The sequence below is a fragment of the Abrus precatorius genome, unplaced genomic scaffold (assembly GCF_003935025.1).
Source record: "Abrus precatorius isolate BTA unplaced genomic scaffold, Abrus_2018 Scaffold3, whole genome shotgun sequence".
Taxonomy (NCBI): Eukaryota; Viridiplantae; Streptophyta; class Magnoliopsida; order Fabales; family Fabaceae; genus Abrus; species Abrus precatorius.
The window spans coordinates 22,691,952-22,716,198 of NW_020874373.1; the positions used below are offsets into that span (position 1 = coordinate 22,691,952).

General features: G+C 38.3%; 1 non-coding gene and 1 pseudogene across 1 annotated transcript; both read right to left on the reverse strand.

The window, feature by feature from the left end:
* The window catches only part of LOC113862346, a 93,906-nt pseudogene that overhangs the window by 36,162 nt on the left and 33,497 nt on the right, over positions 1 to 24,247 (reverse strand).
* Positions 19,572 to 19,678, reverse strand: LOC113864131. The gene has a single exon (XR_003504734.1). It is a non-coding gene; the product is annotated as a small nucleolar RNA R71 (small nucleolar RNA).

Consider the following 24,247-nt stretch of genomic DNA (forward strand, 5'->3'; position numbering starts at 1 on the left):
GCTGTAACTATAAGAAAGGAGATAAGTGGCATCAGACAGATCTCCCAAGAGAGTTTGTATGAGTACTGGGAGAGGTTTAAGAAGTTGTGCGCCACCTGTCCACACCATCAGATTAGTGACTAGTTACTCATTCAATACTTTTATGAAGGCCTTGCTCCAATGGAGAGGAGTATGCTTGATGCAGCCAGTGGTGGAGCCTTGATGGATAAGGCACCTAGTGCAGCAAGGGCTTTGATTGATAACATGGCAAAGAACTCTCAACAATTTAGCACAAAAGCCATGACACCTATGAGAAAGGTTCACAATGTCCATCAAACCAACCATATGCCAGCAGAGAATAGACTTGAGAGCAGAATCGAAGAGCTTACCACATTTGTGAGGCAGCTAGCTATTGCCCAACAAGCTGCACCACAAAGGCCGAGAGAATGTCAAATATGTTCTTCCATTGAGCATGCTTCGGATTGTTGTCCTTTGCTTCAAGAGGGAAATCAACAAGCCTCTGTCCAAGGAGTTTTTAGTGGAAGACAAGATCAATATAGAGCTTCCAACTTCCAACAACCACAAATGAGGCAGCAGCACCCCTACAGGTTTCAGTATCAATCTCATAACCCTGCATTTAATAATCATCCTAACTTGAGATATGGTGTTTCTGAACAGCAACAGGGCACTGGACAAGCAAGTGGAGCTTATAGACCACCTCCTATGAGACAACAACAGCAAAATTCTGAACCTTCATTGGAGGACCTGGTGAAGCAAATGGCAAAGAGCAACCTGCAGTTCCAGCAAAATGTGAATGCTTCCATTCAAGACTTGCAGACTAAGATTGGTCAACTAGCTACCACTGTAAATAAGTTTAAGTCCCAAGGTTCTGGACAACTCCTTTCTCAACCAGAGATTAATCCTAGAAATATGAGTGCTATTGTGTTGAGGAGTGGGAAGGAGCTGTTGGATGGCCAAAAAAATAAGGAGATGCCATGTGATGTTGAGACTGAGATGCAGCAAGAAGACAAAGGAAAACAAGCTGCGGCTCCACCTTCTCAAAGTGATTCTGAAGTTGTGTATAAGCCACCTCTCCCTTTTCCCAGTAGAGTGGCTAAGCCCAAGCTAATAACAGATCTTGATAAGGAGCTTTTTGACACCTTCAGAAAAGTAGAAGTGAACATTCCACTTCTAGATGCCATAAAACAGATTCCGAAATATGCAAAATTCCTCAAGGAGTTGTGCACCAATAAGAGGCGACTCAAGGGAGATGAGAGGATTAGCATGGGCAAAAATGTGTCAGCCCTCATTCAACCAAACCTTCCACAAAAATGCAAGGATCCGGGCATTTTTACAGTCCCGTGTACCATAGGGAATTCCACCTTCAGCAATGCTTTACTTGATCTTGGTGCCTCCATCAATGTGATGCCTACATCAATATATAAGTCCTTGAACCTTGGTCCATTGAAGCAAACTGGTGTAGTCATTCAATTGGCAAATAGGAGTACCACACACCCTGCTGGAGTAGTGGATGATGTCCTTGTAAGAGTGGATAAGTTGATATTTCCTGCAGATTTTTATATTCTGGATATGGCAGAAGAGTCTAGCATTCCCACATTGATCCTTGGTAGACCATTCCTTAAAACAACAAGGACAAAGATTGATGTGCATTCAGGAATTCTGTCCATGGAGTTTGGTGATGATGTTATGCATTTTAATATTTTTGAGTCCATGAAACATCCTACAGAGTTGCATAGTGTATACCATGTAGACATCATTGATTTATTAGTTGATGAATATTTTGATGCATTGATTGATGATTATTCTTGTACATGTACCTCTGTAGAATTATGTAAAGTATGTGCTAAAATTGATGAATTCTTGTTAGGTGATAATGATGTTTCATTGGATGATGCAGCAGGAGCAGATTTAGGAAGCTTTGGCTTGATTACAGCAAGTACACATACACCTAACACTGCTTCCACATGTGCTGCTGCAGATTTGGATGTTTCCACTAGAACACTTCCTTCTATTGTGCAACCACCTACACTTGAATTGAAACCTTTGCCCAAACATTTGAAGTATGCATTTTTAGAGGCTAATGATAAATTACCTGTGATTGTTTTTTCAGATTTGGATGCTGCACAAGAAGAGAAGTTGTTGCAGATTTTGGCAGCCCACAAACAAGCAATAGGATGGACTCTAACGAACATTCAAGGAATTAGTCCATCTACTTGCATGCATAGGATCTTGCTAGATGATGATGCAAAGCCTGTGAGACAGCCCCAAAGGAGATTGAATCCCACTCTTCTAGAGGTGGTGAAGAAAGAAGTAAGCAAATTACTGGCTGCCGGCATTATTTACCCCATTTCGGATAGTGAATGGGTGAGCCCTATACATGTAGTACCCAAGAAGACCGGCATAACCATTGTGAAGAACCAGCAAGATGAATTGATTCCCACTAGAATTCAGAATGGGTGGCATGTTTGCATTGATTATAGGAAGCTAAATGTGGCCACCCGCAAAGACCACTTCCCCTTGCCTTTTATTGATCAAGTCTTGGAGCGGATAGCAGGGAAGTCTCATTACTGTTTTCTAGATGGATTTTCTGGTTATTTTCAGATTCACATAGCCCCAGAAGATCAACATAAGACCACTTTCACATGTCCTTTTGGCACCTTTGCATATAGACGTGTGCCTTTTGGATTTTGTAATGCACCCGGTACTTTTCAATGATGTATGATGAGCATTTTTGTAGATTTCTTAGAGGATTCCCTTGAGGTTTTTATGGATGATTTTATTGTTTTTGGGTCTTCATATGATTCTTGCTTAGATAGCTTGTCTAGAGTTTTAGATAGGTGCATTAAGTCCAACTTGGTTTTGAATTATGAAAAGTGTCATTTTATGGTGAATGAGGGGACTGTATTGGGGCATGTGATTTCACATAGGGGCATTGAGATAGATAGAGCTAAGATTGATGTGATTGTTTCTTTACCTTACCCCACATGTGTGTGGGAATTACGCTCTTTTCTAGGTCATGCAGGTTTTTATAGGCGCTTTATTATAGATTTTAGCAAGATTGCATCTCCATTATCCATTCTTTTGCAAAAGGATTCTGACTTTGTCTTTGAACAGGCTTGTAGGGGATGCCTTTGATGAGTTGAAGAGAAGCCTCACTTCCACACCTATTATTCAGCCACCTAGATGGGAAATTCCATTTAAACTCATGTGTGATGCCTCAAATTTTGCAGTAGGTGCTGTGCTTGGCCAAAGAGTGAAGAAGCAACCTCATGTCATAGCTTATGCTTCTCGTACCTTGGACAGAGCACAAGCGAATTACACTACCACGGAGAAAGAGCTTTTAGCCATTGTTTTTGCTTTAGATAAATTTCGTTCATATTTGCTAGGCTCTAAAGTGATTGTATTCTCTGATCATGCAGCTTTGAGATACTTGCTTAAGAAGTCTGATTCTAAACCTAGATTGATTCGTTAGATGCTTCTTTTGCAGGAATTTGATATTGAGATTAGAGATAGGAGCGGGGCTGAGAACTTAGTGGCGGATCACTTGAGTAGAATTCAGCAGCCACTTGAGGATCTTCCCATTCGTGATACCTTTCCGGATGAGCAACTTTTGCACATTAGAGGGCATGATCCTTGGTATGCAGATTTGGTGAATTATCTTGTTTCCAAGGAGATTCCTTCCTACTTTTCTAGAGCTCAAGTTGCCAAGTTGAAGAGTGATTCCAAATATTACATTTGGGAAGATCCATACCTATGGAAGATATGTAGTGACAAGATCCTAAGAAGATGTGTGCCTGAAATTGAGTTCCAATCCGTGCTTCAATTTTGCCATACCCTTGCTTGTGGTGGACACTTTGGACCTCAACGTACAGCTTAGAAAATCTTAGATTCTGAATTGTTTTGGCCCACTATATTCCGAGATGCACACACTTTTTGTAAGACTTGCGAGCAGTGTCAAAGGACGGGGAATATTTCACATAGGAATGAGATGCCTCAATTGCCACTTCTTTTCTGTGAGGTGTTTGATGTATGGGGTATTGATTTTATGGGTCCCTTTCCTATTTCATTTGGCTTTGTGTATATTTTGTTAGCAGTGGACTATGTCTCCAAGTGAGTGGAGGCAAAGCCCACTCGTACTGATGATGCTCGTGTTGTTGTGGATTTTGTTAGATCACATATTTTCTGCAGGTTTAGATTTCCTAGAGCTTTGATTAGTGACCAAGGATCACACTTTTGCAATCGTACCATGGATGCCTTGCTTCGGAAGTTTGGGGTTATGCATAGAGTTTCCACACCATACCACCCCCAAACTAACGGACAAGCAGAAATCTCCAATCGGGAAATCAAGCAAATTTTGGAGAAGACTGTCCAACCTAATAGGAAGGATTGGAGTTTGCGCTTGGAGGATGCTCTTTGGGCTTATAGGACAGCCTACAAAACACCTATAGGGATGTCTCCTTATAGGGTTGTTTTTGGAAAGGCATGTCACCTACCGGTAGAAGTGGAGCATAAGGCATATTGGGCAATCAAGCAATGTAACTTGGATATGGATGCAGCGGGTTCTCATAGGAAGCTTCAATTGCAAGAGTTGGAGGAGATTCGTAGGGAGGCATATGAGAATTCCAACATCTACAAAGAGAGAACCAAAGCATTCCATGATAAGAGGATAGGCAGGAAAGAGTTTCATATTGGTGATAAAGTTCTTTTATATAATTCTAGACTTAAGTTGATGCCCGGTAAGTTGAGATCTACATGGGATGGACCTTATGTTGTTATTAATGTTTTTCCTTATGGTGTAGTTGAGCTTTAAGACATGGGATCCCAAAGGAGCTTCAAAGTTAATGGGCATAGACTTAAAGTTTTTCATGAGGACTTGAAAGAGCATGCACAAGAGGAGGAGGAGTCTACATTTGGATTGGCCATTTACCCTTGATTGATAAGGGAGTTTTTCTTTCCACTCCCTCACTTTTGGATTGTTTGGATTGTCTTTTTGCTTATTGTGTATACATTGAGGACAATGTGGATTTTAAGTGTGGGGGGGTGTATCATGTCACTCATTCTGTACATATTTGATTTTTTTTTATTTCATTTGTGTTTCATATTTTCATTTGTTTGTTTGTTGTAATTGTTGTACATAACTCAATTAGGTGATTTTTCATGGCTTTGATGGATTGATTAAATCATGCTTTAGTTTGATAGGTAGACTTTGAGAATCTTGTATGTTGGATTATGTGTGGTAGAATATTTACCTTGTGAGGTTTTGGGCCATTGAGATAAATGACAACATCATGTCATTTTGCTTTCTTTCATTGTGTGATTGCACTCATTGTTGTGTGACTCTAGAACTTGCTTTGAGCCTTTTTGAAATTACATTTCCATATGCATGCATTTAAATGATAGAAGCATTGTTTCTTTCTTGAGAGCTACTAAAAAAGAAGCCAACCTTGCACTATGTCCATTGTTGAGCCCCCTTGAGCCTAATATTTCCATTTTTTTGTGATCTTAACTCATTACAAACCAAAGTGTAAAACCATGTGATGACCCAACCTTAGGGATTTAAGAACTTTGGAATTGTTTTGGGAATGATCATAGAAATAAGTGTGGGGGAATTCTCTTAGAAAATGCAATTTTGGTTGGTTGGTTGGTTGTTTGTGTTGTTTATCTTGTAGCTTGGAGGTTTTAGTGGAGCTGTTTTGTTAAAAAGAAAAAAAAAACAGATTTGGAAAATAAAAAGAAATTTAGCCCCAAATTACCAAAAAGGGGAGCAAATAAAAATTAAAAAAAAAAGACAAAAAAGTGAGAAAAAGGAACTAAAAAGTAAGCAATAAATAGAGGAAAGTGAAGGCTAATGATATCCATTTGAGGATTGGTTCATTGTATTGCATTGCATTATGTGTTCACTTAGGGGACTTTCTTTCACATTTACTTTCTTTGCATTCATTCCCCATTGTTCTTATTTCCTCTTTGGTTTTAGCTTGCTCACCCTTGTGGTTTTCCTACCTTCATCCTAGCCCCAATACACCTTATGCAAGACCTCTTGATTTTTGTGTGTATATGTGTATTCTAGTGGAGAATTAGGCAATAAGCAAGCCTAAGGTTGATCATGCTTCATTGATTGTGCACTTGAGTGATACATTTTACCTTAAACACTTGAGAGATTGAGAGTATGTCTTGAGAGGATTTTACCACATATATTTCTCTTGCATTGATTTGATGAGTTTTACCTTGTTGAGTTGGAGTGTGTGGATTGATTTTTCATTATCGCCACGGAATATTGAGCTTGGTTGAGTTTTGTCCACCGATTGATATTTTGAGTGCCATACTTTGCCCGGAGTACAAAGTCTTAAGTGTGGGGGAATTTGATAGCATGCATTATTTGTGCACATTTTCAATCCTTTAGAGTGTGTAAATTACCTTTCATGTTCCCTTATTTCACAAATTATGGCATTTCCTAGTTAATTGGATGATAGGAACTCAATTTCAATTAATGTCTAAATTCTGTTTTCAGACCTGCACTCACTGTTTTGATCGTAACTTTTTCCACAGATGTCCGTTCGGTCTGATTCTAGTTGCATTGGATTCCTCATTTTCTGGGCTATAAAATTCATGTGCAGATCGTCCAAATTGGAGCTGTTTTCTATTTTCTATGAATTTTTAAAGTTAGGGAAATTGTACAGAAATTTTGTATTCGAATTTTGTTCTTGTAATTTCATTTCATTTGTATTAACATTTCATTAGCTTGTAATTTGGGCTGTTTAATCACACTTATGGGCCCTTCCTTTTAGTGTTGGATCTGATCATAAGTGGTGCCTATTAATATGTTAGAGGCTCCACTTTGCAAATGTTTTTTTTTGGTTTTTGTTTTGACACACTTTTAAAATTCAGTTTTGGCTCCTAAAATTCTCTCTCGAATTCTCTCTCTTCTCTTGGTGTGACTTTTCGTTTTCTTCTCTCTTCTTCTCTCTTCTTGACTTGGCTGAGCATTGGATTCAATGGAAGGCTAGGCTTCTTGGATTGATACACAAGGAATAGGAAATTGCAAGGAAGATTCAGAGTGGCTCCAAGTTTGAATTCTCTTTTCTCCTCTTCTCTTTCGTTTTTCAAGATATTGATAACGTTTGGGGATAGGAATTGAATTGAATTGCGTTTGTAGTTTGATTCATGAAATTGAATTAGATTGATAGATCTATTAGTCAAATTCGTAATCTAGTTTGTTAGCAAATTCGATTGAATTAGTTAATGGATTAGATGTTCAAACTAGGGAAACAATGAAGGATGTTGTTTGCATGAACCTATGACTTGTGGATCAATTAATTCTCATTTGATTTCTCTTTTATTCCATAATTTTATGCATTTGATGAGATTATTCTTAAACTTTCAAAATTCCCCAATCTTTTGTTTCATTTTAACAATTCGGCAAAGAAGAACTAGATACAAACGTGTCCTCGAGAATTTGACCTTGGTTGACATTATTCTACAAATAATTGCGAAAACCTTATGCATTTGATAAGTGTTCGACAAAGCTATATCATTGCTCTAAATCTTACTCTGAAAGTGGCTGTGAAAAGCTAATGAAGTTTACTATGTGAAGGAATAAGGTCAAGTTAAAAACAAGGAGGCTGCATCTCATGTCTCCTAGTAATAGTCCCTCCCGACTTTTGGCATATCTCACAGCTCTCAAAAAATCTGGCTGCATCTCTGAAAATGGTGGGCCAACAGAATCCGCTGTCCAAAACTCTCCTGGCTGTCCTCTGCGGTCCAAAATGACCTCTTACAGATGTGCCATGACAAAAATACAGAATGTCCTGAAATTCATGGTCAGGAACACATCGACAGATAACTTGGTCATTACAAAATTTCCACAGATATGGATCATCCCAGACATAATACTTAGCATTACTTTTCAATTTATCAACTTGGGATCTAGATGCATCAGGAGGTACAACAGAAGTAACCAAATAATTCACAATATCAGCAAACTAGGGAATAGAATCTATAGAGTTTAGAGCAAATAAATAATCAGAAGGAAAACTATCACAAATAGGTAAAGGGTCAACAGTCCCTTCAATACGGCTCAAGTGATCAGCAACCTGATTCAGCACACCACTCCTGTCTTTTATCTCAATATCAAATTCCTGCAGAAGAAGCATCCATCTAATCAATCTAGGTTTCGTATCCAGCTTCTTCAATAGGAATTTCAGTGCATCGTGATCTGTAAAGACAGTAATTTTGGAGCCAAGCAGATAAGAACAGAATTTATCTAGTGCAAAAAAATAGCCAACAGCTCCTTCTCAGTGGTGGTATAATTTATCTGGGCTGCATCGAGAGTTCTAGAGGCATAGGCAATAACATGCAGAAATTTACTGACTCTCTGAGATAATACAGCTCCAAGTGCAAAGTCAGAAGCGTTACACATCAACTCAAAGGGGAGCTCCCAATCTGGTGGCTGCATGATAGGTGTTGTGGTGAGTCTCCTCCTCAACTCCTCAAACGCCTCCTTACAAGAATCTGAGAATAAGAACGGTACGTCTTTCTGCAGAAGGCTGAACAACGGCAGTGCAATGGTACTGAAATCTCTGAAAAATCATCTGTAAAAACTGCATGTCCAAGGAAAGAACGCACCTCCCACACAGACGTAGGGTAAGATAGAGAGGAAGTAACAACAATTTTTGCCTTATCAACCTGTATTCCCCTCTCAGAAATAAGATGTCCTAAAACTACACCTTCCTTTACCATAAAATGACATTTCTCATAATTAAGCACAAGGTTAGTTTCAACACATCTTTCTAACACCCTAGTTATGCAAACATGAATCAAATGAAGAATTGTAAGTAGTAAAGTCATCCATAAACACCTCCATGCAATTATGAATTAAATCAGAAAAGACACTCAACACACACCTCTGAAAAGTAGCAGGTGCATTACATAGACCGAATGACATCCTTTTATTGGCAAAAGTGCCAAAAGGATAGGTGAAAGTAGTCCTGTACTGGTCCTCAAGAGCAATATGAATCTACATGTAACCAGAGAAACCATCCAGAAAACAATAATGGGATTTACCTACCAACCTCTCAATGACCTGATCAATGAATGGGAGAGGGAAATGGTCCTTTCTAGTAGCCTGGTTGAGTCGCCTATAGTCAATACACACTCTCCATTTGTTGGCGACTCTGGTGGTAACCATCTCATTCTCTTGGTTCCGCACCACAGTAATCCCAGACTTCTTAGGTACCACTTGGACAGGCGAAACCCATGTACTGTCAGAAATGGGATAGATGATCCCAGCCATCAGTAGCTTGGTCACCTCCTTCTTCACTACATCTAGAATGGTAGGGTTGAGTCATCTTTGGGGCTGCCTCACTAGCCTAGACTCATCCTCTGAGTGAATCCTGTGCATACATATAGTTGGATTGATTCCTGGAATATCATTCAAGCTCCAGCCGATGGCTTTCCTGTGCACCTTTAGGATTCGCAGCAGTTTCTCTTCCTAATCCTCTAGGAGGCTACTGGATATAATCACTGGGAACCTCTACTCTGCATCCAGATAAGCATATTTAAGATGCTTTGGCAGAGGGTTCAACTCCAATGAAGGTGGCTGCTGAATAATGGACAGTGAATGCTGTGGGGCTGCAGCAGCCATGGATATCACAGAATCTGAATCTACACCTGCAATGGAAGGTAAAACAACAGAAGATATGGTAGTATGAATTTAAGCACAAATGGAACACATGCCACTATCACAGGTACAGCTGGGCAAAACATCTAAATCTAAATTTGAAAATTGAGACAAATCAAAATCTGAATCTAATTCTAAATCTACATCTACAGCAATGTCTTTATCAAAATCAACTACATCAACGCTAGATTCTATCCGCAAACGAGTTTAATTAGTTCAAACAATAGAAACCAGCAATCCTTAGTTCATCCGCAAAGATTCTATCCTCATTCCACTCAAGATTTAACATTCATCCTCTCTTCCATGAATTAGGTTAATTTAACAAGCGAAAATCAACCTTATGGTCCCAACGAAATTACGCAATTTGTTAGGCTCTAATCTCTCATCCCAAAATTATGCAACCTTAGAATTAAACCTAGGATTAAGCAATCCCTAGTTTAGAATCTCTTTAAAATGAAATTAGGGTTAATTGAGCAATACCCCCCTCATTTACCATTAATTCAATTCAAGAGATAAGGAAGAAGTAATTCATGAAAAGAAAGGAATTATATTATCATTAAATTCAAGGAACTCAAGAATCTATGCGAACTTACTAAGGATTACACAAAATTTAGCCCTCCACGGAAATGGGGGTCAAAAACGCAGTTGGGAAATGCAGAAAACTCATTAACATTAATGTAAAAGCAAGAGAAATGAGAAACCAAACCCTAGGTTGGACCCTTGGCTGTCACCCAAGGTTGCCCTGAGCTCTGGAAAATATCCTAAATTGAGTAAAGAAGAGAAAAGGTTCAAAAAGTGTAAGAACTCCCTACCCTAATTTGGTAAAAATCTATTTATACTAAAGCTGGCGCCCTCCAAAGTAGTTACTCTCATTCTTTCATAGTAAACACGCGCAGCATCAGTTGGGTTTTGCCTCTCTGGAGTGATTACTATGAATTTTGATAGTAACTACGCGCAGCACCTTCAATTCTGCAAGCTCTAGAGTGACTACTATGAATATTCATAGTAACCACGCGCAGGTTTAGTGGATTCTGGGTTGCTGTAGTTGTCACTTTAAGCTTTGAAAGTGATCACTTTGGTCCCTTTGCTGGAAATGGCTTGCTGTAGTTGTCACTATCAATTTTGAAAGTAGTTACTTTCACCTCAAATTCCTCAAAATCCAATAATTCTTCAAAATAAGCTTGGGGATTCCTGCCACATTATTCAAATGATCAAAACATGTAAAATAAACTATATAAATCAATGTAAATTAACCAAAAACTAAGAAACCTATATTATTTAGCCTAATTGGAATATTCATCTTATTTTCACTATCTAAGTCTATTCTTTTCTATAAAAAGTAATAAATGATGTATAAAAATTTAGTAAAATATGGATTCATCACAACCCCAAACTTAAACTTTTGCTTGTCCTCAAGCAAACCAAAATTCAAGGACTTAAGTAAAAAGGGTTAGACTTACCCAAAAAAAATTTCTCAAAATTTTCTGTTCCAATTTTTCAACTCTAATATGCATTTCCTCCATTTCAAAATCATGGAGTTATTCAACAAACAAAGCACACTCATATCAATCAATTTTATGCAAAATCCCATACAAGTGAAACAAAAATTCAACAAGGTTCATCATACTTTACACAATGCAAAGAAATTATCTAGCTCACAAGGTGGTGTTTCACTCTTCACTCGTCAATGTTTCAAGCTAGGTATTTTCCCTCAACACATGCAAATTGCTCTACCTTACCATATGCTTTCCCATATTCTCAATCTCCTTTGCCTTAATACAATGATTTACCTATCGAAAGGACTTGGTTGGCCACAAATAGGGATAGGTAAGGTTCAATTTGATCAAGGAGGGTCAAAAGCTCAAGTGGGTTTTCAAGATAAGGGAATCTTTTTGAGTGAGTGAATACATTAATTAGAATGAAATGCATCAAATGAGGTAGCCTAAGAGGTTCAAGCATTTTTCACCTTGTTTTTCATCATTTTTCATTATGTGAAGATCTCTTCAATCTCTTGGATCTTGCTTCATTTTATTTTCTTTCCTTTTTCATTCTTTCTTTTATGATTTCTTGGACTTTGGCAACCACTTTTTTTTTTTTGACATGTATTTTAACATGTATAATGTTCACCACCCTAAACTTGAGAGGTTGCTTGTTCTCAAGCAACTACCATCAAAATCAACACCCCCAACTTGGTATTTGCATTCACTCTTGATGTTACTCAAAAGAAATATGTTCTTGATAGAAGGGAAAAAAAGTGTTTTGGCAAACTAAGTTTTGGCAAAAGAAGAGGATGTAATGCAATAAGGTGCAAAGGTGGGCAATGGGGAGTGGGTGTGTGTGTATAAAGGAGGCCTCAATCATCTAGATAAAATTGCATAATGCATATTCAATTAAGAAACAGGGCAAGTTCTGGAGAATAGATGCAAAATGACATGGAATATACACACAGAAAGATAATTAGGGGCTCAATTCTCTACTATGGTAAAAATGGTGATAATTACTTAACATCATGTGAGGATAAATCACCTTGCAAGAAAAGATATTCAACATGGCATGGAGAGAAAATTATTTACAAAAGTAGAGTGTGTTCATGAATTGAATGAAAATTGCAATAAGAGTCTAAGATTGGAATTACAACATTGGGTTCAATGAAAAAGAAAAAGAATAAAGATATATTTTTGTATTTTAATGTATAATTGTGCAGGGAAAATGAGGTTAAGAGTATATGAAATAGAGGCAAAGAACTTCACCCCCCCCTTTCATGAATGATAGTGCCTCAACTCATGGGCAAAAAAAATGATGCTCCTCTTGATGGAATTGAGGGCATTCTCTGCACAAAGAGACAATAAATTCAGCACCAGTAGAACAAAATAACTCAAACTCAGATAATATATATATATATAGCATGAAAGAGTTAAGTTGTTGTTCATAATAGAAGCAGTAAAGGGAAGTTAAAGGCAGGGAAAATAAAAAGAAAACTGTACTAATTACAGGGAAATTGGAATAAAAAATATGTACAATGAAAGAAAAAGGTAAATAAAGAACAGAAATAAAAATTTAAAACTATATTGCATCCTCATCAGAGCTGGAGGAGAGGTCATCATCATCAGCTGCATCAGTGTTGGTGTCCTCATCATCCCGCCCCTCTGCTGCTGCAACTGGGTCTGGTACTGGCTCACCCTTAAAGCTGTTATCTTCCTCTTCCTCCTCCTCTTCTGCTGTAGGTGTGAAAGGTGTAAGATCATTTTGAACTACTGCTTGAAGATAAGGGGCTGGGAAGGTGGAGGCATAGTAGATCTGGTCAGCAGTCATCCCCATCTTTTTCCCCATGTTGAGTAACATGGTCTCTACAAGGGTTAGAGCAGCCTTCTGACCAGCATGTATAGCATCTTGTCGCAGAGCTATTTCCTTCAGCTGGTCTTTCATTTTAGAAGGAAGGCCTTTCTTCCCTGCAGCTTGGGGAGGTATCTCTGGGGCTGAGCTCTTCTTAGCTTTAAACAGCTCCTTCACCATAGCTGTGGTGATGCAGGGAGCTGCTCTGATTTTCTGCTGATACTTCCAAAGTCAACTCCAGCATCTTGGCAGAGCATAGTAATGATGGAGGGAAAACCCATGGAGTCCTTCTTGTAACGACCTAAATCCACACATTGCAGAAACATATCTCTGATATCGCACATACAGAAAACACCAAAATCTGAGACCATTTTTTTTTTTTTTTTAACCAACACATTCTTTCCTCATTAGAGGTTCACTGCTTTAGATCACAGTAATTGAGTTAAAGAGAAATCATGCCAACATATCTCTAGCATTAAGCTACTTCCCCAGTAAATAGAAGTGAAATGATTCAACAAAGTTAGTCATAGAACTTAAAGCATAGCAGGAAGTAAATAGCAGAATCTGAAATTTCAAAACATAACATAGTCGACTCCCTAAGAGCAGTCCCCTAATAAACATCAACAGACAACTATCCCAATCAGTCGAGAGGAGAATAATCCTCTATAGAATCAGACTCCTCAGAAAAGGTGAGGGAAGAAGACGTAGCGGTAGCAGCGGCATTCCCTTCGTCACTGTCCTCTATCCAGCCGGTAGTGCTAGGGGCCAAAAGAGAGGTAAGGAAGGGGGAACGGAGTGGTCGGAAGGTAGGGGACATATACGATGGTCTAGCCTCATATCTGACTGAGGATTCCACCACATGGACATCCTTCTCAGCAGGTGCAGGCGGGGAATCAGAATGCAGTGGGGGGAAAGGTATAGGTGCGGGCGGAGATCTAACACCGGGGCTACGGGGGTCAACACAAGTGGGTGAGGGTGAGGCGGATAGAGCAGGATAAGGTAGCTGTGTGTCTCCAGGAGGAATAGAGAAAACAATCTCAATAGGACCTTCAGTCATGTACTCAGTAATCCATGAACCTCCACTATATCGTCCCTGAAGGGTGTAGGCACGACCACAGAAAATGCTCTGCTGGGCCGCGACGTCGAACACCCACATGTCTTCCTCAGAAGGAAGGACCAGCACTCTCGTCTCGTCCCTGACCATCTATAATGCATGGAAAGTAAAACAGAGACAATACAGCCAAGGAGTGAGTTCTTCAAACACAATTTAACATATAGTTGCCATACCCCAAGGAAGGCGACATCTCAGACATAATCAATTTCAGTCACCACAGCAAGTACTATTTCTAGGATATTCAAGACATGACCACATACGATGTGCATGAAACAACATAGATTTATTTCGAAGAGTCTCAATCACGATCATGCACAATCAATTCATTTTCTAAAGGTAATGCAAATGATGCATGATGCAAGTTTCAGCCAAATGTTCCCTTCATGCAAATTCCATTTCATTCAGAGATTGGGGTTAATAAATTCAAGGAAAGTGGCAACTTACTGTTTACACTTGTTCGATGTATGTTCCCAACCAAAAATTCCTTGGAGACAACCTAGGATAACACCCTAGTACACCCTTCATGCAATTTACTTGCTTTAAAATACATGTTTACACTTGTTCGATGTATGTTCCCAACCAAAAATTCCTTAGAGACGACCTAGGATAACACCCTAGTACTGCATTCATTTCTTTGCATATTTGATGAAGATTAACGACAATCTTTTGCATGACGAGTAGCTAAATATAGTTTCATCAGGTAGGTTCGGTCCCATGGTTGACCTACTAGGGTGGTGAAAGGGGATCTGGAGACTCAAGTGGTAACAGGTAAGAGGCGTGCCTGCAGCCGAGTCATGATCCACCTGCAGACCTTAGCCAAACCCGACAAGGACCGCGCATTCTATGGTCGTCGAGGTCCATTCCCGAAGAGACCCACTGAGGGGCCAAACACCATTGGTGTTCTTTGATGCTGAGCGCATCCGATATATGTATAAATTTTATACAGTTGTGCAGAACGATGCAGGGAATGGAGTCCTCCGATCGCCTTTCTGACTCGAATTGTCTAACTCTATGGTACAACTGGGAGAGTCGCCAGTCATAGAGGATGGGATCCCCATGCATTCCATGTGCATAAGTTTCAGATTTTGGAGGTTTGTCAATTTTCAGATTTTAATCAAGAACGAAATGTAAATTAATGAAATTCAATCAATTAAAATGAGTAATCCCTAGTCAAGCAATGAGTTCCATCATTATTCTTCCAAATGATTCAATAATCCCCTTTCTTTCCCTTAAATTAAGTTAATCTAACAAGCGAAGACTAACTTTAACATCCCAATTAAAATTAAGCATCTTAATGGGCTCCAATCTCTATCCTAAGATTAAGCAACCTCAAGGATTAATCAAAATTAAGCAATGTTCCCTTCATGAATTTCGTTAGGTAAATTAGGGTTCATTAAGCAATGTTCCCTTCATGCAAATTCCATTTCATTCAGAGATTGGGGTTAATAAATTCAAGGAAAGAAAGATTTGTATTGCAATTAATCCCAAGAATTCAAGATTCATGTGCATTGACTAGGAATTACAAGAAAGTTTAGCCCTCCATATGGATAGGCTTCACGAATGAGAGAAAGAAATGCAAGAACGTAAACATCATTAATGTAAATTCAACAACAATCAAAAGAGAAATTGGAAATTAAAACCTATAGAGGACCCTTGGCTATCACCCAAGACTCTAATGTCGTAAGAAATTATCCCAATTTGGCAAAAAAAAATGGTGTAAAGTGTCAAAACTCCCGTACCCTAATTCCTAAAATCTATTTATAGTGGATAACATGTCACCAAAGTGTCCACTTTTGCCTTTGAAAGTGTCCACTTTTGCCTTTGAAAGTGTCCACTTTGGGCCTTGAAAGTGTCCACTTTGGGCCTTGAAAGTGTCCACGCGCAGGATGGAAGGATTGCCGCTTCTCTGGAGTTGCCACTATTTGTGCTGAAAGTAGCTACTTTGGTGCGCGTGGTTACTTTGAGAGCCAATAGTAGCCACGCGCAGAAAGGTTTGAAAATTAGCGTCCCTGGAGCTTCTGGAGTTGTCACTTTTGGGCTTGATAGTAGCTACTTTGGTGCGCGTGGTTACTTTGAGAGCTAATAGTAGCCACGCGCATCATGCTTCCAATTTAGCGTCCCTGGCGCTTCTGGAGTTGCCACTTTTGGTCTTGAAAGTGGCTACTTTGGAACTTTTAATGCCCAGACTTGCTGTAGTTGCCACTTTTGCTCCCAAAAGTGGCTACTTTGGGGGCAACTTTCATCCAAGGACCAAGATTTCTCAAATTTAACTTGGGCATTCTGCAAAATCATCAAGATAATTAAAATTGCAATCTATATCTATGTAATTAAATGCAAATTAACTAAAAATTAATAAACCTATGATATTTACTCAAAATGTGATTTCTATATTATTTGCACTATCTAAGTCCATTTCTTCTATTAAGGAGCACGAAAAAGGCAAGTAAAAATATAATAAAAAGTGAATTCATCACAACCCCAAACTTAAACTTTTGCTTGTCCTCAAGCAAATCAAAATTCAAGCAAAACAAATGAAGAGGGTTGGATTTATCCAAAAAAAAATTTTTTTTAAGAGATTTTCATTCCAACTTCATGCTTTAATTAGCATTTCCAACATCTTCACAACCATAGACTCATTCAACAGAGGAATCATATTCATGTCAAATATTCCATGCAAAGTCCCACTAAATTGAAACAAAAGAATCAAGCAAGGTTTCATGTGACTCACATAATGCAAAGAAACTATCCATCTCATAAGGTGGTGTTTCACTCATCACTCAACAACATTTCAGGCTAAGTGTTTTCCCTCAATCCATGCATTTAGCCTCACCCTACCATAGGCTTGCCCATATTCTCAATCTCCTTTGCCTAGATACAACGAACCACCTATCATGAGGGCTTTGTTGGTCACAAATGGGGTTAGGATAGGCTCAAATTTTAACCAAGGAGAGTGACAAGATCAAGTGGGTACTCAAGAGGAGTGATGAATCCATATTTTTACTGATATTTTAGCATAATTCTAGCTCATTTAATAAGGAAAATATATGAAGAAAGCAGAAAAACTCAGAAAAAGAGAATGATTGAAAGTTTTATTTCAATTTGTAGTTATTTTCGCATTTGTAGAATTTATGCTTAGTTCTTAAGGAATTTATCTTGTTTTGAAGGAATAAGCTGAGCAAAAGTCATGGAAATGGAGAATCAATGGGAAGGAAGAGGAAGAATGGCAATGTTGGACTCCAAAATACAAGAATTATGGGTTGCAGCCTGGGCGTGATCACTATTGTTAGTGAAAGTGATCATTCCAGAGCCTAAAGGAGAAGAAGAGCCTGTGCGTAATAACTTTTATTTACAAGAGTGAGCGTTGCCAGTGTGCGTTATCACTTTCGTCAACGAAAGTGAGCGTTCCAGAGGAGACTCCATTCCTGAGGAGCTGCGCATTGTCACTTTCGCCAACGAAAGTGAGCGTTCCAGAGGCACTTGTATCAGGACAGCTTGCGCGTGGTTACTATTACTCACGAAAGTGATCACGCGCAGCCCTTGACCTCCTGCGTTGCCACTATTATGAATAAAAGTGAATGTTCCAGAGAAGCCTTCAACTCTGCAAGTTGCGCGTGGTTACTCTTGCTCTTGAAAGTGAACACGCGCACTACATAAAGCTTCTGCGTGGTTACTCTTGTGAAGAAAAGTGACAACGCGCAGAACTGGGGTTTCTATATATACATGATTGAAGCGCGAAAACTGGGATTCTGTTCATTTTTCAGTTTTTTTAGTTAGTTTTTGGTTAGAGGAAGTGAGAGAGAGGAGTGGGGATTCAGATCTTGGAGCTTCACGAAGAGGAATTGGAGTGGAGCAAGCTTCCATGGTGTTTCTGAGTTTCTTCTTCTCTTTCTTTTTCTTCTTCTGCTGCCATGGCTGTGTAATTCGTTCATAGTTAGGGATTGTAGATCTGAAATGAACATGTTGGATCTGGATTTCAAGCTTTGGAATAGATTGAGTGATTGATTCTGAACTTCACGTGTGAATTGAATGGAAATTTGATTAACTAAATTCAGAGGAACCTTTGTCAATGGAAATTGAATTTGTTCTTCAGATCTGAACCAATCACCGAGATTTTAGTTTTCTTAGGGATAAGGAACTTTGATCTTGCAATCTTTTGGTTTCTTACACTTAAAGCAACATTGAATTGAATTAGATCTAAGGAATTAGAATGGTTTAATTGAATGTTAGGTTCACTGAGTTAAGGAATTAACCTCTGAATAGTATAAAGTGAAACTGATTGTCATTCTTTCCAATTGCTTGTTAATTCAGAACTTTATTGATTAAACATTGGATTTTTGGTGAAGCAATTCCCTAGCTATGGTTTCTCCCTTTGTTATCACATAACTGTGTGTTCATTGTCTTGTTTTCTGCAAGTTCATTTTACTTTTAATTGTTCCAGTTTGCTGCTGTTATATGTTACAAATCTCATTCCAAAATTAGTATGGCTCAAATGGTTATAATTCTGTGAAGTGGTACTTGAAACCTAAATTCCCTGTGGAGACGATATCTGGATCTTAAATTTACTCATCACTTGCTGCAATCCTAGTGCACTTGCTAGTATAGATTGTGAACAACAAGTTTTTGGCGCCGTTGCCGGGGATTTTGAGTTTCAATATCATTAGTAACATGAGAATAGCTAGATTGAGTATTTTGTTTCTTTGAATTTCTGTAGTATTAGTCTGTAGTTAGACATTTTGTCCATTCTGCAACTTTTAAACTTGTGTTTCAATTACTTTTACTGATATTTGCTGCATAATTTTCGTGGTGCAGTTCTGAATACTAACTTGTAGTTTACTTTTGCTTCATTTTGAATTGTATATGCGTGGCAAAAACAAAAACAAATCAACTCTAGTCTTTGATCCTGACATAGACATAACCTTAAGAAGATTGAGAAAAGAGTCTAGAGCAGAAAAAGCCATAGGGAGTGATAGTGAGTTAGAAGCTGTCCATTCTCCAGAATCTCAGAGTAATCCTAGAGTGAAAAGAACACCTACATCTTTGAGACAACTAAATTCAGAAATAGAGATGGCAGAACAAAATAGAATTAGAACATTAGGGGACTATGCAATTCCTAACATGCAAGGTTTTAACTCTTCTATAATCAGGCCAACTATTCAAGCCAACCATTTTGAGATCAAACCTGCCTTGTTACACTTAGTCCAACAAGATCAGTTTTCTGGTGGAAATTCTGATGATCCTAACTTACATATTTCAAATTTTCTACAGCTATGTGACACCATAAGAATAAATGGGGTTAGTGAAGAAGCCATCAGACTGAGACTATTTCCTTTTTCCTTGAGAGATAGAGCAAAATGCTGGTTACAAGCTCAACCACAAGGAAGCATCACAACCTAGACAGAACTTGTGAATAAGTTTTTAACCAAGTACTTCCCTCCATCTAAAGCTGCTAAACTGAGAGGAGAAATTACATCCTTTGTTCAGCAAGATGGAGAATCATTGTATGAAGCTTGGGAAAGATACAAAGAACTGCTTAGAAGGTGTCCACATCATTGTATTCTAGATTGGTTGCAATTGGAAACTTTTTATAATGGGATGAATGCAGTAACAAGAACAATGGTTGATGCTGCTGCTGGAGGTTCATTAAATACAAAGTCCTTGGAAGAAGCTCAGAGGATTATTGACATGATGGCATCTTCAATGTATCAGAATTCAAACTCAAGGAAGAAACTCTGGTCATGAAGCTAAAGTTCTGGAAACTTTTCTTGCACAAAATCAGCTACAAAATCAATTGTTTTCAGAACAATTAGCTGCCTTAACACAATAAATCAACAATATGCAAACAGGGAGTATGCCTACCAGTCAGCTAAGTTATGATTTTTATGGAGGAAACCATGCAAATGGTGCATGTGAGGCATCCACAAGTGAACCACAAGAGCAAGTGAATTATATGAATAATTTTCAGAGACAACAGCCATCATATCCCCCTGGATTTCAATTTTCGAATAATAGAACTCAGCAGTATTCTAATTGGAATAATCAATATTCTGCTGCAAAGAATTCTAACTCAAATTTGCCTTTTTCTAATGCAGGACCAGCAACACAACAACCTTATTTTCAGAGGAATTCATCCACTCAACCTCAAGGAAATCAGAAATTTTCTAGACCTATGAATGAGAGGTTGACTGAGATGGAAGAAACTATGCTACAATTATCCAGCAGGGATGAAGGAAGATTTCCAAGCAATACAGTAATCAATCCTAAAGAGCAATGTCAAGCCATAACTACAAGGAGTGGAGCTGTAGTTGCAAGCCCTAAACCAGCAGAAAAGAAAGTGAATGATGCAGCAGAAAGAAACATTGAACAAGATCTGCAACAAGGAAATTTTAAGCTATTGAAGAAAGACCATTCAGAAGAAAAAGAAAAAGTTCCCATGAATTCTGAAAGGAAAACCAAAAAGCAACTCTTTGAGGAAGCTTGTAAGCCAATAGACCCAGAAAAATACAAGAGGCTGCCTTATCCTCAAAGAGTCCAAAATCCTAAACAAGAGGAACAATTTGAAAGGTTTATGAATGTCTTTAAGAAATTACAAATTAACATTCCTTTTGCAGAAGCTTTGGAGCAAATGCCTTCATATGCAAAGTTCATGAAAGAACTACTTTCCAGAAAAAGGAAGCTAGAGCATGACAAAACAGTACCTTTGACAGAGGAGTGCAGTGCCATTCTCAAGAGAAAGCTTCCTCAAAAGTTGAAAGATCCTGGATCATTTAGCATTCCTTGTAAAATAGGAAACTGCACTGTGGGAAAAGCATTGTGTGACTTAAGAGCAAGCATAAATCTGATGCCATTAGTTGTTCTACAGAAACTGGGCATAGAGGAAGTGAAGCCTACCAACATTACACTGCAGCTAGCTGATAGATCATACACTTATCCATATGGAGTTGTTGAAGATTTATTAGTTAAAGTTGATAAGTTCATTTTTCCTGCAGATTTTGTAATTCTGGACATGGAGGTGGATTCTAACATTCCTTTGATCCTAGGGAGGCCATTTCTTGCAACCGGAAGAGCTTTAATAGATGTGCAAAAAGGTGAACTTATGCTTCGAGTTCAAGATGAGAAGGTAATATTTAATGTGTTTGAAGCTTTAAAATATCCAGTTGAAGATAATACATGTATAAAGGTAGATATACTGGATGCTTTTATTACACAACACCATATGAGAGAATTTGATGAAATTGCTGTGTTAGAAGAGGTAATATCTGCAGGGAATGAAAAATCTGAAACTCTGAATGAAGAAGATATCATGGAAATGCAGCAGCAATTGGAAGCTCTGCCGATCCAAAAACCTGCAGAAAATTTAGTGAAAGAAGAGCTGAAAAAGGATGGTAAAGAAGAGGAAAGGCAAAGGTTAGAACTGAAACAACTCCCTTCACACCTACGGTATGCATTTCTGGATGAGAATCATGTAAATCCAGTCATCATCAACAATGAACTTAAGGAAGAACAAGAGGAAAAATTGCTCAGAATTTTGAGAGAACACAAATCTGCAATTGGCTGGAGTATTGCAGATCTGAAAGGTATAAATCCCTCATTTTGTAAGCACAGAATTTTATTTGAAGAGAATTTTAAGCCTGTTGTGCATCCACAAAGGAGGTTAAACCCAGCCATGAAAGAGGTAGTTAAAAAAGAGGTCATAAAGCTGTTAGATGCAGGAATAATATACCCTATTTCTGACAGCAATTGGGTAAGTCCAGTCCAAGTTGTTCCAAAGAAAGGTGGTATGACAGTTGTACCTAATGAAAAGAATGAACTTGTCCCTACTAGGACTGTGACTGGATGGAGAATGTGCATAGACTATAGAAAATTAAATGATGCAACCAGAAAAGACCATTTCCCACTACCATTTGCAGATCAAATGTTAGAAAGACTTGTTGGACATTCATTTTATTGTTTTCTTGATGGGTATTCAGGATATAATCAAATAGCTGTAGATCCTTTAGATCAAGAGAAAACTGCATTTACATGTCCATTTGGAGTCTTTGCATATAGGAGAATGCCATTTGGATTGTGTAATGCCCCTGCCACTTTCCAAAGATGCATGCTTTCTATTTTTTCTGATTTGGTAGAAAACATCATAGAAGTGTTCATGGACGATTTCTCTGTTTTTGGTGATTCTTTTGATGATTGTTTAGCTAATCTATCCACTGTTTTGCAGAGATGTCAAGATACTAACCTTGTGTTAAATTGGGAGAAGTGCCATTTCATGGTACAAGAAGGCATTGTCCTTGGTCACAAAATTTCAGAGAAGGGAATGGAGGTGGACCAAGCTAAAATAGAAGTCATTAGTAAATTGCCTCCACCTGTCAATGTTAAAGGAGTTAGAAGTTTTTTAGGACATGCTGGTTTTTATAGAAGATTCATAAAAGATTTTTCCAAGATTGCTAAACCCTTGAGTAATTTACTTGTAAAAGATGTAGATTTCATATTTGATGATAATTGTTTGCATGCATTTTCTGTTTTAAAAGAGAAACTGATTTCTGCACCTATTCTTGCAAAACCAGATTGGAAATTACCTTTTGAACTCATGTGTGATGCAAGTGATAGTGCAGTGGGTGCTGTTTTAGGACAGAGGAAAGATAGGAAGTTACATGCTATATATCATTCAAGCAAAGTGTTAAATCCTGCACAAGTGAATTACACAACAACAGAAAAAGAACTTTTAGCTGTTGTATATGCTTTTGATAAGTTTAGATCATATTTAATGGGTTCAAAAGTGATTGTATACACTGATCGTGCTGCTCTTAAATATCTCTTGACAAAACAGGATGCAAAGCCCAGATTATTAAGATGGATTCTACTCCTCCAATAATTTGAGCTAGAAATCAAAGACAAGAAAGGGAAAGAAAACAGTGTAGCAGACCACTTGTCCAGACTTCCTTTGGAGAGTTTAACCACTGAATCATTGGAAATAAATGAAGAATTTCCAGATGAAAAGCTGTTTGCAGTGGAAAACTTGCCTTGGTTTGCTGACATTGCAAATTTTAAAGCCACTCAATTCATTCCAAAGAGGTTTACTTGGCAGCAAAAGAAGAAGTTCTTACATGACAGCAAATTCTATGTGTGGGAAGACCCATACCTGTTCAAAATTGGAGTAGATGGGTTAATTAGAAGATGCATTCCACAAAGTGAGCAAGCTGAGATACTATGGCATTGTCACAATTCAGAATATGGAGGCCACCATGCAAGTTCAAGGACTGTTGCAAAAGTCTTACAAGCAGGTTTCTTTTGGCCTACACTCTTCAAAGATGCCAAGAAGTATGTGGAAAACTGTGATAAATGTCAAAGAACTGGAAATATTTCAAGAAGACATGAGCTGCCATTAACCAACATCCTAGAAGTGGAACCATTTGATGTATGGGGGATTGATTTCATGGGACCATTTCCCCCATCATTCTCACACGAATACATTCTAGTTGCAGTGGATTATGTGTCTAAATGGGTAGAAGCAATTCCCACCAGATCAAATGATGCAAAGGTAGTGATTTCTTTTATAAGAAAGAACATTTTTTCAAGATTTGGTGTGCCTAGAGTGCTGATAAGTGATGGAGGTACTCACTTCTGCAACAAGTATCTTGAAGCTGTATTAATGAAATATGGTGTGAAGCATAAGGTTGCTACTCCATACCATCCACAAACAAGTGGACAAGTGGAGGTTTCAAATAGAGAGATCAAGCAAATTCTAGAGAAAGTAGTGAACAGTTCAAGGAAGGATTGGTCAAAGAAACTGGATGACTCACTGTGGGCATATAGAACTGCTTTTAAAACTCCAATTGGTATGTCTCCATATCAGCTAGTATTTGGAAAGGCCTGTCACTTACCTCTAGAGCTGGAGCACAGAGCATATTGGACTACCAAGTGGCTTAACTTTGATTTGTCAAGTGCTGGAAAGAAGAGAGTTTTACAGTTGCATGAATTGGAAGAATTCAGACAACAAGCTTATGAGAATGCAAAGTTGTACAAAGAAAGAACCAAGAGGATCCATGACAAATTTATTCTGCAAAAAGATTTCAGACCTGGCCAACAAGTACTATTATTCAATTCAAGATTAAAATTGTTTCCAGGGAAAC